Source organism: Cavia porcellus, unplaced genomic scaffold, assembly GCF_034190915.1.
Source record: "Cavia porcellus strain 051 isolate PalLab524CR breed Dunkin Hartley unplaced genomic scaffold, mCavPor4.1 scaffold_21, whole genome shotgun sequence".
NCBI classification, from domain to species: domain Eukaryota; kingdom Metazoa; phylum Chordata; class Mammalia; order Rodentia; family Caviidae; genus Cavia; species Cavia porcellus.
In genome coordinates this window covers 24181282-24201583 of record NW_026947504.1, presented here as the reverse complement: position 1 = coordinate 24201583, position 20302 = coordinate 24181282, and the positions used below count along the sequence as shown (strand labels likewise).

Below are 20302 nucleotides of genomic sequence, written 5' to 3'. Positions count from 1 at the left end.
AAAGGCTATTGTTAGTAACTCAGTCTTTATTGACTCTGACCTGCAGGGCAGCCAGCTTCAAGTCTTTTCCAGAAAGCAAGGCACTGTTAATTGCTGCTCATCATCAGGGTGTGTTTTATAAACCTCATTTCACTGAAAGAAGATCGGACTCAACATTTCAACATCTTTCCGAGCTCTGCCTGTGTTTCTTTTAGGAGCATGAAAACACACACACACACACACACATATACTGGACAAAAATCTGATTTGTATCCACCACAGTCCCTGAATCACTAAATCTGATGGGAGCACAGACACAGCACCTGGATGGACAGCACCAACCCTTGGAATGTCACACATGGAGCAGAAGTCTTTTTCATGACAACAGCTGAGACAGGAAAATGCCTCTTAGAGGAATGAAATATAGACCGATTGTTTCCCTCTGATGTCCTTTGCTTAAAATAACGAAAGATCTGTTTCAGTTGAAGCTAGGGAACTGTCAGCAGAAGACTGGACAACTCAGGGTGAAGAGTACAGGACTCGGCTCAAGCTTCCTTTGAAGAACTCAGCACTACATAGAGACTGTGGAAACACTCTGGCTTTGAGAGGAAAGGGTGGCAAATCATTATCTTTTGGTACTCGAGCGGGCCTCTCAGGGAAGCGACACAGCAGAGGTCCACTCTCCACACACCAGCTCCCTGTGAGGCCTGCCACACAGCAGCTCCAAGCACACTTGCAGTTCAAAGTGGTAGAATTTGAGGGAGAAATCCCGTGCTGCCATTTTGGAAGTCAGAGTGGCTTGGTGTGTTTGTTTTGTTTTATTAACTCAGTTTTTTAAAGGTTAGTACATATGTATTTTTGGTACTGGGATGAAATCCAGATGCGTACATGGGCTAGCAAAGTGCTCTGCCACTGAGCAATACACTTCATTTCCACACTCCTCTATTTCTGTGCTACAGGGATAAACCTAGAGTCTCCACAGTGCGCTAAATCCCTAGTCCTTTTTTATTTATTTTTAAATTTTAAGACAGAGCCTCACTAAGTTAGTTGCTAAACAGGCATGTGCTACCACACCTGGCTTTTAACTTTAGCTTTTAAGAAATTTTCAGTCTCTGACATGTAGTCCCAGATTATGTGGCTTTCATGTAGTATACCCCAGTGTACAAATTAGTATATATGCGTGCATTTTTCCCAACATGTGAGTTGAAGGCCGTTTTTTGACTGCCATTTTAAATTCTGTTCCTGATTTCAAGATATGTGATGGTGACAGTGAATTTGCTAAGCTTTCTGGTCAGGTGGTGGTTAAAGAGACAGTGCTTCCCACCCTGATGAAGTCACTTGTGTAGCACATTATACTATCTGGTGCCACTGAGTCCAACTCCACTTGAAGAGCTGTGAGAATGAAATCAAGAAAAACTAAGCCATGCAATTAATCTTTATTTAAATCAGTCTTATACTGATAACTTAAATTTATTTTTAAAATTCTTAATTTTTAAACTATCAAGAATTATTGCTATAACAGATTTAAACTCACCAATATAATGGGCTACAAAGCCAAAAATTATTTTGTGACGTTTTCAAAATGAAACTAAATGCATACTCTGTTTTTGTACAAAAGGCTTCCTTGAGAAGGCTTATTTTTTGAAGCCTAGAAATAAGTTACAAAACAATTCAGAGGAAATTTAAAAAATATATGTCCAAGTAGGTGCTGCACAGTAACAGTCTGCCCGTGGTATCCATGGCAAGCTCCAAGACCACTACACCCATACTCAACTCCGTGGGTGCCTCAAGAGTGCAGTATTTTAGGTGAATTCTACACAAATCCTCTTGGTGTTTCCTCAAAATATCTAATCCAATATAAACGTTGTAAGTACTTGTATTGTTCAGGGATTAATAACAAGGAAAACAATTTGTACACATTCAAATCAACTTGTTTTTCAAATACTTTTGATCCACCATTGACTGAACCCAAGAAGCTAAGAGCATTTTGAATCCACAACACAGAAAGCTGACTCTAAACGATGAGCCTTGAGTTAATACAGATGGCAGCTGCAGGGGAATGTGATGATGTAAATGTGTCCCCTCCACAACTCAGGCATGTGCTGCTGTGGTAATGTTAGGAGATGGGGACTTCAGGAGCTGGGTAGGCTATGGGGACCTCCCGTATGAAGGAGACTAGCAGAGTTCTCAAAGGCCTCGGTAGGAGTTTATTCCCCATCTTACCCTGCTGTTTCTACCTGTGAGAATGCAGCAAAAAGGCCCTTATTCGATGCCAGAGTTTTGATCTTAAGACTTCCCAGCACCCAGAATTTGAAGAAAGTAAATTTGCTCATTATGAATTACCCAATCTTAAGTATGCTATTATGGTGGCACAAAACAGCTTAAGACATGGACAGAACAGATTTCAATCAAATTGCGATGCCTAACGACAAACTAAACTCAAGGTTTGCTTACTGGATCTTGATATAGTTGAAACCAAGGCCTTCCTGAAGCTTCAGGGAAGCAAATTTAAAGCCCCAAAACAGCATTATTTTACACATCAGGTAGTGGCTAAGATTTGTGTAAATACAGGAAAGGAATGTAAGGAACGCTGATAGAGCTTTGCTCTGTGTAGGTCACAAGAATGAGTGTCTGACATTATCTCACTTTGTTCCTCAGAGCATATGTGTCCGATTTTTAAATCATCACTACTTTACTGAAGGAGAAAGTAAGTCTTAGCATACTTAACTGATTTGTCCCAGGTTCGAAGGTCAGAGACATGTTACTGTGCTCTTATATGTGCCATGAAAGTTTACATGAAGCTGTGTTGATAAATAGCACAGCCTCATAAAGGACCTACATACGCACAGATGGGACCCACCGGGTCTCTGTGGGGATGAGAAGCTTGCAGACAGGTGCCACAGGTGTGCATACATCTTCCCTACTCTAGCCTCAGCAGCATTTTGCTTGGAATTGACTGCAGCATTGATAAACACACCACAGAAGCAGGTCACAGGTTTCCCTCTGAACATTCACCCTGGAGCCAAGTACTAAACACCTCCTGCCATTCGGCGCTTACAAGATCACTCGGGAGGCTGAGGCAGGAGGATAGTTGTAAATTCCAGACCAGCCTGGGCTAGAAAATGAGCTCGAGGCCGGCCTGAACTGCATAGTAAGACTCTGTCTCAAAAAGAAAAAAAAATCAGTTCATTCCTGCGCCCCCCTCACATGCGACCTCTTGACATGGAAAATCACAGTCTGGAAAAAGCATGAAACTTCGAAACTTTAACTTCTCAGAAGTCATCTATGGTAGAAAACTCGGGGATAGTTCTAGAATGTACTGTGGACTTGAGTTGTAATTTGTTATGAGGTTAGTTACAGGTCAGAGGAGTCACAAGTCATAATCCAAGGCGTTTCTTCTGCTTAAGCACTCACATTTCAGTGGTCATGGAGTCCCGCCTATGTGATTTCCTCCTAAGTCCTGACTCCATCTCCTCTTCTTGACCTACACACTGCCCCAAATCAGGTCTTGGTAAGTCCACTTGACTTTCAGCCACCTGACACTTGAAGAATCCTTTAAATACGTGCCCCTAGGACACAGTAAACTATTTCATACATCCCTGCTCTGTTCCTCTTTTGGTTGGACAATGGTGGCCTGCCTTGCCTGGCTTGCCTGGCTTAATCTTTTGGTTCCTTGAATTCTGGGAAGCCCTTCTCAAAAGCTCGGAGAGCATGAGGCAGCCCCTGTGGACGTTTCTACTGAAACAACCACCATGAGATCCAGGGTGATTTCCTTTCACCTACCAGCTCTCCTGGACAACTAAGGACCTGTCTTTTGAAATGCCTGGCAAAGAATAGACACTCAATAATTTGTTTTAGGGAAAATTAAATTTAAAAAATGAAAGTATAAGATAGCTCCTGTAACTATAATTAGAGACACAAATCTAAAGATAAAAGCGAAAACTGCAAAGCTGAGACTTGTCAGTTGACCGTGCTATGTCCTCAGTGAAGGAGCTTTCAGTTAACGGTGTCCACATTTTAAATCATCTGATAACAATACAGATGGAAACAACTTGCTTTATATGTCTTCCCTTTTTAATAGAAACTTTTCTGGAATAAGTAATTTTACATGTTAAAAAAAATGCAGGAAACTTTCTCTGGAATCTCAAAAGTCATCCACTTTACTAAACTACTGCAGAAGCAATTGACAAGGTCCCTCTGTCACTCACCTGACACAGGCGCTCTAGACACAGGCCACAGCAGAGCCAGGCTGCCTGCCTCTCCCACTACTCCGTACACTTTAATGAATAGTCACAGCCAACAAATCTCTGCCCAATGACCTGTCAGTGCTTATTCTCCCAGACTCTGGGCCCCAAAAGAGACTCATCATCGCTTAAATAAATTTTCCAGATGTAATAGATAAAGGCAATAAAAAAAAAACAGAACTTTTATAAAGCCAAGCTGACAGAGCAGAAAGCTCTCTGTCTGTAACCGGCACGTACCTTTGCGTGCCCTAGGCTTCTGTGTGTACGATAATGAAGGTTAGAGAGCATGAAATGACAGCCTTCTCTGCCTTTCAGGGAGTGTAAACTTTATTTGCTGAATGTAAATCTTCAGGCCGTGGTTTCCAATCTGCATATGTGATCATGAGAAATTGATTTCCAGGAGACACAAAATGATTGAACTCATTGCCGGGCAACATGAACCACAGGTCGCACATTCGCAGTTTTGCACAGTGCAAAGGTCAGGCGCCGCTTTCCTGCTGTGACTTGTTGGCACAGGCGGAAACACCTGCCTTCTGAATAGTGTGCTGCTTCTAGAAGGGGACACATGTATCCCTTGTCCTCAGTAAATGGCCCACAATCTTTAATAGGCACTGTTGTGGTACTGATTGAAGTGCAGAATGGTAATTTTCTTTCCCAGTATGCTTTTAGACATGGCATCCTCTCCAAATAATACAAATAAAGTAGTTTTTTTCAAATGTCACATTGTGAAGATATTAGGAACCGTATACCTGGCTCTTAATAAAAGAGAAAGACATCACAGTATGTAGTAAGGATCCCCACCTCAAAGACTGGTAAGTTACTGGTAAGTTTCTTCACAACGAAAATGATTAAAATACAAATTATATTTGCTTCATGTATGTTTGCATATATGTATATTTAATCTATTTTAACAAATTATAGCATTTTTACTTAATACTACTTAATTGAGTTAGTCTAATTTTATGTAGAAACATATTCTTTTTCCTTTGAAACATATTCTTAAAAAGAAACTTGGTAACTGTGAGCAATATACAGCATGTATTCAACAAAACAGAATATTAAGTTGTCATTCTAAAAACAATACCATTGCCGTAATAACGTCAACAGTGTAATGTAGATTGGATGCAGAGAGACTCCTTTGGAGCAGGAGATTACAGAGATGTAAAGTCTCATTTATTTAATATAAATTAACAGCCCAGTGCAGAGTAAGAATGAACCATCTGACCTCTAAGTGCATGAGGTATTCAAGATCAATCCCTCAAGACAACATCTATTTAGGCTGTATTCACAACCCAGCCATTACATAAAAGAAGTAAGAGAGAGAAATTTATTGGTGTGGGTTTGGCAGTTGAGGACGCAGGAGGGATGGGAGGACGATAAACTGTTTTTTACAAAGCAATTACACATACAGCACTGTTCCCTACAGTTGCTTACCTTCCAGCTGACCCCAGAGGAGAGACAATCAGCCAGACCAGCCCCTGGGAGCGGGGCACATTCCCTGCAGGCCCGCACAACACTCACCCCTGACCCGCTGCCACCTCCCCTCAGGGTCACCTCTGCTGGGAGGAGATACGTGGCTTCATTAATGCCATGGATCATCATCAGAATAAGACCTAAAAGCACTAGGGACTCTTGGTTGAAACCCCAAATTACAGAGACCATGCTGGTAGCCCAATAAAAGCACCTGGGTTCTGTCCAGAACAAATATTACAACCTGGGAACCTACTTTCGTTTGTTTAGCTTAACAAAGGCGTATAGTGCTGACTGGGTGTTAGGCACTATTTAAAGAGTTTTACAAATATTAACTCACTAATCCTCCTAACCATCCAGTGAGGTGCTTATCTCCATCTCACAGCTGATCTACAAAGAAAGCAGAAAGTTACTTGCCCAAGGTCACTCACTCAGACTGGGAAACGGCAGCCAGGACTCCAGTATCCCCACATGGAAAGAGACCCAACAGAGCACTCCTGGCCCTCACCTCAAGAGCTTGGCCTCTTGCTCACCTTTGCTAAGGTGCTATGTATATACACAATACAGTGACTAACACACAATAAGACTCATTGGATCATGTCTAGGATTCCCACAAGTAAGCACAAACATCATGTAATTTTCAAGCGAAGAAAACCCCTAGAGGTTAAATGGTTGGTTCCAGGTCCCAGCACTGAGAACACAGGCAAAATCAAGGCCAAAACCACAAGCAGATCTCCACCTTCTTCTGTGGGGGTTGCTCTTTTGCCTCAACAGCAGTACGGGGTAGGGGTGATGGGCACGCTAGTCTCAAGGCTTTGTGCTTCTCCAAGCACATGAGGTCTTTTCCAGACCATCAGACGGCTGTGAGGCCTGACTTAAGGCCCAGCTGCCCCCATCTGAGAATTCTGCTCAATGAGCTGAATACACAGCCACATGCTAAGAAACTACTCTGGAGAACAGGAGGCCAAGCAAAGGCTGGCTTGCAGACTGCAGAAAACAGTGCACGGGACAGTGACCAGGGTCCTGTAGTAGGTGACATGGGAAGCAAGTGCTGCTCTTTTAATTACGTCTAAGCTCCTAGGCCTCACCAGGAAAGTATCAAGTTTATGGCATATAAAATGACTGACGAGGATGAAACCGGAGGCTCATCATTGCCAAATCCATACTACTGAATATGGGGTCTGCCACATTTAGTGCACTGTGAAACCAGCTGACAAAACCATATAAAGCCACATGGAGAGGCAGGCCTGCCCTGGCCACTCTGACCAGACCTTCTTGGATAGCACCTTGATAAGAGAGGCAAGGGACAGACAAGAACAGCCTTGCTGACATCACCTCTCCACTCAGAAACCCCGCTGCAAAACAAAGTCATCCAAACCTTCACTGTAAGACTGCTCTGCCTGTTTTACCAAAAGGCTCAGAAAGCAGCCAGTGCAGGCTGACAGGTGGGGCTGCACCTCAGCTGTCACCATGCCCCTGTTCCTGGGACGGCCATCCACAACACAGTGCCTTCTCCCTTCCTCCTGTGTGCCCAGGGCCTGATAAGGCCAGGTGGAAGGCAAGCAATGTCACTGCAAGTGACCTGGACAGGCTGAGAGGTGCAGGCTTTTTCTACACGTTAAGGACTGGGGTTCCAGCCTGGCGTGGTGGTGCATGCCTGTGATCCCAGTACCTGGGAGGCTGAGGTAGGAGGACTGCCATGAGTTTGAGGCCAGCCTGAGCTATACAATGAGTTGGAGGCCAGCCTGAACTTCAGAGCAAGACCTGGTATCAAAAAAACAAAAGAAAAACCAGGTTTCTATTTTTAAAAAAATTTACAGAGCAGGTTTCCAATCCTGGGTTTCTGGTCTAAAAGAGATGTGAATCCTTTCACAGAAAGACATGCACACACCCTAGGGGATGGGTGGGGTGGGTTTTTTTTTTTGTTTTTTTGTTTTTTTTTTTTTTTTTTGGTTTCTAACACAAGCCTGATTTCAACGTGTTTCCAAACTCACCAGGTGATTTAAAAAAAAAAAAAAAATCCCTCTGCGTGCTAACTAAAAATACTAATTCATCATAGCTCTACCCCAAGGACCTATGATGATTTTCATCAGAGTCCCACAGCTAACAGACTTCTAAGAAGTCTACATCATACCAAATAAGATCTACATAAACGGTGTTCAGTTTTTCCAGGGAAAAAATGAGGACTGGTGATTTTGATAAATTACTTTCCAACACTCTTGGGGACAGGCTTGCAGGTGGGGGAGGATGTATCTTGCTACTCCTTTGAAAAAAATCACTAAGGAGCCTGGAGTAAGGCTGAGGACTCTTTATCCGCCTGAGCCCTTTGACAGGAGCATTAATACAACAGCTTTACTTGGTTTAAAGAAAGAATTATTTCACCATCCACACTAATCTCTTCTGGCAAGAGGCAGAATTGGACTGTGGCTACTCACAGAAAATGATGGAGCCCAGCAATCCATTCTTCATGGAAGGAAATCTGGGACTTTTCAAAATATTAATATAATCTTACTTATTAAGATAAAATGATGTGCTAAAGCACTGACAATTCTCAAACAACAGCACTATCTTTCCTTTCCTTAATTTTTAATGGAAAGGATCTATGATGTGCTTTGCAGCCTAAAATATTAACAGCTTTTCCTTTTGTTAATGGAAAGACTGTATTTTCACATCAGAGCCTAAAATAAACACCTTGATAGACTATGTAATTGTGTGCTCTGTTACTATAAATCAAATACATAAACAGATCAGAGGCTAAAAGAAACTAAACTGTAACCCAGAGACAAAGTTAACACAGAGTCTCACTTCTACTGTCCAGACACCCGCGTTCCAAGGTGAGTGTGCTGGGGACCCATTTTCAACCTCACCTCATCACACCCTAGAAATCGGTTAGCTGGGACCCTTTTCATTAAGTTTATCAAAGGGCTTTTCTTTTTCATTTGAAAGGACAGAGGAGAAGGAGAAAGAGAGGGCAAAAGAGAGGAAGAGAAGTGAACAAGCCTGCCTTTTCTGCCCTGCTCCACCACAAAAACCTCTTGTGAGGTCTTCAAAAATAACAATTCAGCAAAAAGTGACAGTGGGCAACCACTGCGTCAGCCCTTATAAGTCCTTTTCAAAAGCAGCTTTCAGTGAGTCAATTTTCAATGTTGTTTCAGTTATTCTGAGATAGAAAACTTTCTACTCCCTCCCCTTCTCCTTTGAAAATTTGGTAACCATAGTTTCTGTATCCTGCTGAGACTTGATATGTAGAGCTGTATTCTACCTGCTATTAAGCTGCTGATAGCAGTGTTTCTCTTGCAATTTATGAGCAATGTCAGCTGAAGGCAGAGAGTATTGTACACACTATATTTTCCCAGCTGGAGATCTCCGTGAATGGAAAGCAAAAACATGAATACACATGCACTGTGGGCTTGAGGGAATAAAAAGGCAGAAAAAAAGTCAGCAGGCGAAAATCAGGTGGGTGGCCTTGAGTATAAACCACGCTGACGATAAAATATTCAAAGGAAACTCTAACTAAATGGTCAGGAAACAGATTCACAACATAAAGAAAAGCCCAGAAAGTCTTTTTCTGTTTGTATGTCCCAGCCTAATTCCTAGAATAGTAATGTGGCGAGACTCACCTTGCCGCCTGGGGTTTTAAATAACCTGCTGTATCCAAAAGGTCATTGGAAACCACAAAAACAAGTCCCAGCTCCCCATTAAGTTTCCAGTAACCACTGCAGAGTGGGTACAACAGATCCTGTCTCCACCCCTCTCTTCTAAACGCCTCCACTCACACACTGTCTCAAAACTCAAGATTCATTATAACCAAAAAATGTTTTATACAGAAATGAGTTCATTTTTGTGGTTGAAAAATAAGCATCTCATACTGTCCTTGAACCTTTTAATTGAATTGTGAAGTACACAGGAAAGCATAATCTACAGAGCAGTTTTCCAAAGGATCAAATGATGAATCAAGAAACTAGCAAAATCATTAATAAACCAAAAGACTCCTTTCCCTAAAACTGAGAAATACAACTTAAAATATTCAAAAGCACCTAGTTAAGTAAATTTGGTGTAACTCTTTCTTGGCCTAATAAAATGTAGACTCTATGTCAGAACTGTAGTTTTCAATCCTGCTGTGTGTGTGTGTGTGTGTGTGTGTGTGTGTGTGTGTGTGTGTGAATGCGTGCGTGCGTGCGTGCGTGCGTGTGTGTGTGTGTGTGTGTATGTGTGTAAAACCTTATGGGTACCAGGGATCAAACTCACAACCTCAGGCTTGCCAGGCAGGCACTTATGCCACTGAGCTAAATCCCCAGCCCTGTATATTTTATTTAGGAGGAAAAATATTTAAGTATCTATGCCATGGCCTGGTCCCAAAATGCTGTGATTCAGCTGGTCTGGTGCCAAAGCAACATTTTAAAAAATGTGATTCGAATGTGTAGCAAGAACTTTAAAAACACTGGCTTAAATTTTTCCTCTGGGAAATTTTAATTTGTGAAAAAAACTAACTCATCTAACTAGTCCCTCAATTATATCAGTAGGCTATGTAGACTGGAAAACCATCTCTAGACACTAAAGGAAAAACACATGCAAAATGAATCACTACAACTGAGAGATGGAACAGATCTTCAATCTAGGTATTTAACTGTTTTCCTAACCTGAACTGAGGTGTTTTTGATTCAGACACTCATTTCACAGTACCAACAATATAAAATAAAAATACTGAGCTTATTAAATTTACCAAGCCCAGAGCTAAACCAGAAGGAAAGTAATTACCATTTAAATAGCAACATGAATGTCTTTGAAGGAACAGCCTTTTGATGTTAGGTTTCCAGTGCTAAAATGCAAAAATCTCAGATCTTAACACTGTTCGGAGAAGCCTAAGAAAAACAAATATGTTTCCTAAAAATTTTTCATCAGAAAGAAGTATGAACCCAAATCATTTATCATATACTTTTAGTCAGTATGTGGTGATGACAGGAAGATCCTACTAAATTAAGGTGATGCCAAAGAAAACAATAGGAAGGAGGAGGCTGAGGATTTAGCACAGCTGCACAAGTGCCTTCTTTGCAAGTGTGTGGTCATGAGTTCGATCCCCGGTACCGATAAAAAAAGAAAAAATAGGAAGGAAGTCTGAATGCAATGGACTGACTATTCTCCAGCTGCAGAGAAAACAGATCCTATATTTAATATTTTTCTGGAGCCTCGAATATCCATTGGAGGGATCATGACTGCAACATATGAGTTCCAATATACCCCCACCTCCCACCATATAAGCATAGCTTGTGTATCTTTTCAAATAGATTCACACAAAGCTGGGAATGTTTAGCATTACTAGACAATCTCTTAACTCACACCAAAAGAACTTTCCTGTATAAATCATTGGAAATCTCTTACAAATGATGGGAAACAGTAGACAGCATGATGCCTGTATATGGAGATACAGATATATCCCCACTCTCAATTATTAAGCAATTAATTAACCAGTTGGTGGATTAAACAGGTTATTCATTATTCAGACATAAAATCTTTATATTCATCCTTCAATCACAATAAGTCATCTTATATTTTTAATATCTTTCCTAGTAGCTCATACAATGCTAGGCACATAGTAGAATTCAATAAATTCTGTTGAATGCCTTTGGCTTTTTATCTTTGTTGTTGTTGTTTCTGTTTCTCCCTTTTAATATAATACTATATTTTAGTATCTCCACAAGACAAACATCATCAAAGTGAAATAGTGAAATGCAATCCAGACAATAGCTCCCAATTCAAACAGACTCAACAGAGAGAGGGATACGGTAAAGGGAGAGCCTTCAGTATAATGAGTCTTTACTTATTTTTTATAAGATTGTTAAGAGTTTGCCATAGTCCTACCATCAAATGCTTATCACTAAATGGGCTGTTTATTTCAAAGATTTACATAGCCTATAGCTTATGATCACTTAACAACAGGAAGAAAACAATTATAATTGTTCCTTGAAATGGCATAGTTGACACCTTTTGCTGCTTTTATACATTTTCTCTAAATACGAAAGTGTTTCAGTCTAATTATTTGAAAGATAGCATGTGCCTACAAAGCAGATTTGTGTGCTCAAAGGCAAACCTAGTAAAATATGAGAAAATTTGCTCATAGCCATAATTTAATAGGAAGCAGAATATGTATCGGATCATGTCCCCAAAATTTAGAGCAGCATATGAAAATAAACCTCTGAGGAGACCTGGAGCTCCTGCAGAACTCTCCTGTGGGTGCCGGAGTAAGGTCCAGGAATCTGCATTTTTGCAAGCATTACAAGGAGACTGTATCTGCAGGCCAGCTCGGGGAAGGGTAAGCTGTGTTGGCTGGCACTAAAATGGAGGAACCCACTGCTGGTGGTTCATAAACTCCGCCACATTAGGATCACTTGGCTCATCTTTTAAATATTCCAATGCCCGTCTCAACTGACATCAGAATATAAGGGAGTATGCCCCAAGCATCACTGCTCTGGTGGTTCCAGTGGACAGCCAGTTAAGAACTTGTGTTCTGTTCTAACTTAGTGCTTTTTCAGCTCTGGCTGCTCATCAGAATAAGCTTGGGAGTGATGGACTAATTATAAAAATATCTACACTCCATCTTTTTTTTTTTTTTGTACCAGGGATGGAACTTCACATTTATCAAGCAGGCAATTACATCACTGAGCTAAACGCCCAGCCCCTACACTCCATCTTAAATCATCTGAATCTGAATATTTTGCCCTAAAACCTGAATTGTGGCATTTTTTTAAGTTCCTAAAATGATTTTAATGTGTAGGCTGGATTGAGAAGAATGGATGTAGTAGACTCTACTATTATGAAAAGTATTTAAACAACTTAATAAGCTCTTATCCCGACACCCTTCTACGCAAAGCACGTAACTGAGTTAGCCAAACAGAGTAACAGGTTATAAAACGAAACAAGCCTCTCCTTTGAAGGAGATTGTGACTCATCTGGTCAAATTAATAACACACTGAACTGAAGCCAGGTGTGATGGCACACTGCTGTAATTCCAGAGCTCTGAGAAGCTCAGACAGGAAGACTGCCATGAGTTCGAAGCCAGCCTGCAACACAGAATGAGTTGAATGCTGGTCTGAACTACATACAACACCCTATCTCAAAAACAAAACAAATACATATACATATATATGCTGAGGTGAACGACCAAGAGAATATTAAAAACTATGGTATCAACCAGGTAATACTTATAAAACTCTATACACTGTTAAGTATTCAGATGAAAACTGAATCTTCTTAAGTTTCAATGTCATATTAGCTAAATTTTAAATCATCCTGTGCAGAGTCTCAGTGAAAATTATGGAAGCTGATTTGGGAGTTCAGGGGTTTTATTTTTAAGAAATAAAAAGTCTGCTGGAGACCGTAATCCTAGCACCTGGAAGGCTGAGGCTGGAGGATCGCCTTGAGTTCCAGGCCAGCCTAGGTTACAAAGTGAGTTTAAGGCCAGCCTGCACTACACAGCAAGATCCTGTCTCAAAAAAAAAAAAAAAAAAGAAAAAGAAAAAGAAAGAAAGAAAACAAAACCAAAGGTCCTCTGGAGCCATCCAATCTGACCACTGCTTTTACTTTTCAAGAATATTGTTTTCTTACAGGAAAATGCTAACACATTCCAAATCCAAGTGGCCTTTAGGGTTAGCACTGCCATTGACAATTAACACTAATACATAATAATAACACCTTTTCCATTTTAAAGCCATTTTTACCTGTTAATGTTTTATTCTTTCCATATTCTTAACCTCATCTTGAGAAAATGACCTAGTTGTTTATCACTTGCTTAGAAGTCTATTGTCTAAACATTCATTCCACGGTTTACTTAGAATATACTTAACATGTAAGTTATTTAAGGAAAAATAACTTATAAAATAAGAAAAATAACTAATTTCTTAAACTCATTTTTTTGCACTGCTCCCCTGAGGAGATAAGCAGTACAGATGTGAGCAAGACAGGCTGCGTGTCCTTCAGGGACAAGATGGGCCAAAGCAATAACCAAAGCGATGGGTCTGAGTCTGGGTACTAGAGGTCAGTTGGGGTCAGGAGTCAAGGAATGACTTGCAGGGGGCAGTATGCGAGCCAAGAGCTAAAGGACCTGAGACAGAACTATGCGAAGACCAGATGGCGGCAGGGGCAGAGGACGGGCTGTGTGCCACCCATTCGAGGTGACTGTGTTTGAAGGTATACGTGTATTTACGGAGGACCCAGTGTGTTGTCCACTCATACAAGTCAAAGGAGGCCATCAAAGGCCTTGGGTGAACGCTGCTGGAGAGAAATGACCAGAATCCCGAGATGTCGAGAGGCCAGTGCGAACAAAGGAACACTCCCAGAGTCCAAGAGGGGATTGCGGCACACAGAAATGCAGCACACATATCATGTGGGGTGGCGGGGGGGGGGGGGGGCTTCTTTTTAATCTTAAAAATTCTACTTGATTCTCCAATTGCAGCTTTAACAAATATTAATGAAATGCACTTCGCAGCATCAATGACTTCTCCCCGAGCCACTATGAAGAGTAGAGAAACAAAGCTACTATTCCTTTGTAACTAACGCTTGTGTAAATGTGGGCTTTTCTCCGAGATGAGTAAAAAATGATCATTTTATAATCGATACTGCCTGAAATACTTTGTGCCATACCCTCTTAGCAAAACAAACATTGTAAAAAATGCCAGCAGACTGTTTAAAGTAGATTGGTTTGTTTAAAAACTGGCTTGGAAACCTGGAGGCAATGTTGAAGCAGCAGAGAACTGGTCACAATCCAAACGTCTACGGGCATAAGGATGGATAAACAGTACAGTGTCATCAAGTCATCTGCTGCTGCAGTGACGGTGAACTTCAGCTCAGCGCTGAGTGCACTGAGCCAAGTGGTGAACAGTTCCACATAGGATTCCATTGTACAACTTGGAAGTGCTAAGTGTACAACTTAGCAATGTGCATTCAGCAACTGCAAGGTGTGATAAAACAATCCATGAATAAAAAATAAAAATTCAAGGTAATGGTCTACAGGGAGAGCAAAAGCAGCACAGAGTTGAGGAAGGGTCACCAAGGAGTTTCAAAGGTCTCAACACTGAACATCTCTATTTTGTAACCTCAGTGGTACAAAATACGTGTTTGTTTCCATGTTGTTCTATGTATTTTAAAAACATTATTTGTATGTATTCAGTATTTAATAAAAATTTTAACTGGTTTAGTAACTCAGGTCCTCTTCACCTACATGCCACACTTGGTTTATTTCATGTTTACATGTAAGTTCCTTGTTTTAAGCTTGTTTAACATGGTTTCTCGCATTTATTCAATATTTTGGCGGACGCAGCCTCAAGAAAATGAAACATAATCCTATCCTTTGAGAGGGAAAACATGTTAAAATGTGAAGTAAATTGTGAATGAAAATACTTTTCAGCTGAAAAGCTGCAAGGAACTGAAGTGTGTCCTGTCCTCTGGGACAGAACACAGAGCTCATGGTGTCCTGTGCTAGCAGACACACGAGGCAGCTCCAGGTCTGCATGGTGTCTGTGACAACATCCGCACCATCTACAGGAACACCAGGGTTTAATTTTCCCAAGGCTCATAAGCAAGGACTTCCAAAAAGGGAAAAATAAAAACTATTACATATCTGCACAAATCAAAATTCATAGAACAGTGGCAGGCGGCCAACACCACTATTTCAGGTCTGCTATCCCATCTGCTCGGCCTGTTAACTGTAGAAATACACAAGCAATCACTTCTTCTGCAGCTAATTCTCGATAGGGCTCCTAAAACCAGACTCCATGATGCAACTTTAATAAGACAGAACAGCTTATTATGATCAATAAAGCAAGGCCTCCCAATAGCCGCAGAGCCGAAGGCTGGCTCAAACGCCGCCTCTGGAGCGCACAGAGCCCGGCGCCAGCCTTGTCCAGCACTGCGGAAGGCCTGGGGCCAGGAAGTGCCCAGCCGCCAGGAGGCAGCTCTCGGTTCGATTCCTCTCTGTAGACCCAAAGGCATCCTCTCTCGGCTAGATTTTATTATCCCAATATGTGGTAATTAATTTACTGCAGGCTCTTAATTCATAAATGGATCAAATAAAGCCTTACATGGCTTTTGGCAGCCAACCCTCAGTAGAGTGTGGTGACTCGAAGTTTGTTCAAATGCTGCCCAGAAGTCAGCCCCTTCAGCATGTAAAGTTCAATTAGAGAGTTCTTAGCTTAATCTGTGCCTTAAACCTTCAAAGAAGGCATTATTCATACATTTTTCCATTGCCAAAAAAGGAAAGCTGGCGAACAAGCAATTCCTAGAATGTTGATCCAGGCTTTACCAAGAAATTTCAAAACTTCGACTCTCAGTATACAAGGGCCTCTGCTTTGGGGGAAAAAGCCTCAGTGAACTGTAATGGAATAACAATTAATCTAATTAATTATGTAATTTTACATAGTAACAGAAGTTCTAAACAAGGGCACACAAACATTAACCACCTACTAGAGTTTCTTCTCCTAAGCGCAGTCTAAACAGCTTTGGAAATTCAGTGGAGGCCAGCAAAGGACAGCATGGAACTTCCATTCCCACAATGGGCAGCCTCCTCAATGCTCAGCGTGTATCCAGTGATAAGAACTTTCTAGAGCTTTCAATGATAACAAACAGCCCACTGTGGCATGCATGCTACAGGTACCCACCACTGATTAGACTATCCTGCCAAAGATTTCGGTCTGTCCAGCATTTTCTGATTACACAACATTACTGATGTACACATTTTCTTTGTTTGCTATCTATTTCTGGCAAGGCCAACAACAGTGCTGTCCAGGACTAGAGAGCCAAGCTCTTTCTGTCTGGTCCACCCTTTCTCTTTCTAGCAGGTAGGTGACTGGACTCACACTACCATCCATGGGCAGGGAGGTCTCTGGTTGTCTTCAGATATGAAAGGGTGTATTTTTCCAAGAATTCATCCTTAAGTTCAGAAAGTCCTGGACAGCAAATCTCCACGTCTGTCTGCAAAAGAGAAATTTGGTCCCACTAGTTTGGTAAATATCCGGTCTTTCCTATGTCGGCATGGCAGACTTATACAGAGTAGTAGTGAGAAAACAATTCTATGGTGAGCTACTGCCAGGAAGGCCTAGGCTCTAAATCTCCTTGAAGCTGACAACAAATTAGCAGCTTTATCCATATGGAGCTGGCCTTCTATAAGGAGGCTTCTTTCGCTCTAGAATTATAAACTATGCTCCTCAAAGATAAAATTTTAAGGACAAAGATAAAATTTTAAGGACATAAAGACATTTTCTTCAGCTTATTGCTTGCCACCAACTGACTCAACTGATGGCACATACAAACCCCACATGAGCACCTCTTCAGTGCAATGCATGCTTTGCACACGAGTGGCAGAGGACTGGGTTTAATCACTACTTTCTAAGTAGGAGGATAAAGTCCTAGGTTGATGACCTCCTTTCTCTTCATCCATTTAGTAAACAGTATTTACTAGTTGCTGTCCATGTACTCTGTACTGGATACATTGGTGAACAAGGCAGAAAAATATGTCTGTTTCTGTGGAAGCCATCGAAGTGATGCTTATCATCCTTTACAGTCTCCCACTCAAGGAAGGGCACCAAGTATGCTTTATTACCGTAGGGTAGGTGGGTTAAAGGAAACAACACCTTTCTAGCCTGTGAGCAAATATTTGAAATTACAAGTAGTTGTGTGTGCTCTGCCTAGGTGCAGACACTCGGGGACACTGGTGAGCACACCCCACTTAGAGCATGGCTTACCCACAAGACAGTAGTGGACGTGCTCTTACTGAGGGGCTTTCAATGTGTCTGTCCCTTGTAGAAGGAAAGTCTTAACCTGAGTTTCTTAGAAGCAGAAGTATTAGAAGGTTAGTCAAAGAAGGAACGGAGAGTTCTGTTACACGGAACAGTTTGTGAAAACTCAGCTAGGTAAACAACTCCTGTTGCTTAATAAAGATAAAAAACTAGAGGTCAAGGCCAGCACAATGATCTGATGAGGAATCCTCAGGGACACAGGTTGCGGCTGCAGTAATGAGCAGCCTGTCCATTCCAAAAGCTACTGTTAGTTTTACTCAGCTAAGTAATAGACTAACAAAAAAGAGTCTGGTGACGCTGTAAGTTTCATTTATATGCCACTGTTTTAAATTCCCAAACTTATTAGTCTGAGAGTCAAGCAGAACTAAAGCCACATTTGAAGGCAGTAGGAGGCCAGATTAATCCTGACAATAATAATAAACTGTATGACTTGATCTTTCTACAGAAGCAAAGTGATGTGACAATGGCCCATTCCATATCAACTGAAATCACCTCAAACTGTAACTTCCAAAAAATACCAACAAAAGAACTTAGGACTCTCTAGCAAATCACCTAAAAATAGGGATAAAATAGTCACCAGAGGGACCGGGGATTTAGCTAGTGGCATAAGAGCCTGCCTTGCAAGTGTGCGGTCGTGAGTTCGATACCTGGTACCAAAAAAAGTCACTAGAAAAAACAGGAAGATGCCATCGAAGTTTATATAATGCAAAGTAAAAACCTTTGTCCTTTTTCCCCTCAAATTGGCATCAAGAAAGACAATAGTCAAGAGCCAGGGCAGGGATATGACACAGCAGCACAGTAATAGTCAGGTAATCAGAGAAAATGTTTCTGAGGAACTGGTTAAAAATCACACATAGAGATCCAGAAATCCACCCCTCAAGGCCTCTCTAGAGAAACCATCCACCCAGTTCTTTCTCCATTATCATCATCTTAAGTAACTCCAGTAAAGCTACAGAGCCTCAAGCCAGCTCTCAGCACACAACTGTTAAGAGCATCAATTAAAGACCATCACGCTGTTGAGGAAAGCTGCCAACACAAAACACAGAGGCTGAATCAAACACACAAGCAAAAGCAGAAACCCAGAGGAATTAGAAATAATTCTTAAGAGAAAGAGAAAGAAAGGGTAATGCATATCCTCGGAGAAATGAGGGATGGAACTAGAACAAGAAGCTTCTTTAAAAATCAACTGCAAGGGGCTGGAGGTTTAGCTCAGCGGCATAAGCACCTGCCTTGCAAGCAGGTGGTCGTGAGTTCGATCCCCGGTACCGATAAAAATGAAAAAGACCAAAAAAAAAAAAAAAAAAAAAATCAACTGCAATTTTTAAAGTCTTTAGAAATGAAAAATATATGAGCATAGATTTGTCAATTTAAAAAAGATAAAATTGAAAAAATCTTTAAGTCAGAAAGTATATAAATACCTATAATTCAGAGGTTTTGAAAAAGGACACCAAAGATCAGAAAAGATTTGTACCAAAGGTTCTGAATAAAATGAGTTTCTATTCTAATAAGAGAAGATATGGGATGGAAATCAAATCTCAAAAAATATTAAAGCAACAGGGCCTTAGTTTCCAATAAGAGGAGCAAGCTCTGCACAACAGACTTTGAAAAGACTTCTTGCAAAATGATGTCACTGAGCAATGTCAGAACATTAGACACAAAGGTAAATCTTCATGGGCTGGAACCAAACACCAGATCTCAGATCGGGATGGCCTTGGACTTCTCAGGAACAACGGGGAATGCAAAGCATAGTATACCACTTTCAAAGATCTGAGGAAAACCCGCTTTCAATCATTCTTCATCTAACCACATTACCAATCAAGTGAGGGGAGGGACTCAAAGATTTTGGAAATTTTACTTTTCATAAGCTCCTTCTTAGGAAGCTATTAGAAGAGCTTTCCACCAACATGAAGAGACAAACCAAAAAAGAAGAGTACAAAAATCCAGAAAACAATAGTAACCCACTTTGATTTCCTATTAACTTGATTTGAAACCCTGTATTGCTCTCATCTTGTTTTAACTGATTTTACTCTATTCTGTTTTTCTTGATAGCACGAAGTTCGAAAGTATAGGCAACAACTGTGAAGACTGTAAGATTCATTATGATGCCCATTCTGGTTGACTATTACCTACTTTTGAAGACCTACAATGTCTCCAATGTTTTGGTTTTGTTGGTTTCGTCTTTACTGTTTTGTTCAATTTTATTATAACTAATGATAGGCAATTCTATTTGAGATAGTGGAAAGCATTATGGTAACCATTGTTGATCACCTTGTATTATGTCTTTACATTATCTATTATGTCCACCCTTTTGATTTGACCGACTCTGTTCTGTTATGTCACATTTGGTTTTACTCTCTTCCAAAAAAGTAGTAAGAACCGTTGGAGTAATAAATCCCAAAATGCGTAATTGCCATTGTACAAAAGAAAAGAATGTGCTCTAAAGGATACAACTCCATGTATATTTAAGTGTATAAGATAGATAACCATATTACTGAGTTTTGTTGGATCATTGAACAGAACCGTTTGCAGTCTCACTGTTTGAATGTTCACTTTATATGCTTTAATTTTGTAACTTGAACAACTATTTCTAAGATGACAATATGTAATCTATTAACTGTCATTTCCTACTGTTTATTTTTTCTGAAATTCTGTATAACTTGTACCCTTTTTCTGGTTTTTTTTTTCTTTTTCTCCTTAAATAAATTTTTTTTAAAAACCAGAAAACAGGATGCCCAACGGAGAGGGTATCTTCACAATGGGATATAAGAAGTCCTGGAATTTCACAGCTATAAATAATGCCTAAGGAATCCGTCCAAATTGGAG

General features: G+C 40.7%; 1 protein-coding gene across 3 annotated transcripts in view; it reads right to left on the bottom strand.

Moving 5' to 3' along the window:
* Znf608 (zinc finger protein 608) overlaps nt 1-20302 on the bottom strand; it is a 111742-nt gene that overhangs the window by 23812 nt on the left and 67628 nt on the right. The gene's annotated exons all lie outside the window — the stretch shown is intronic.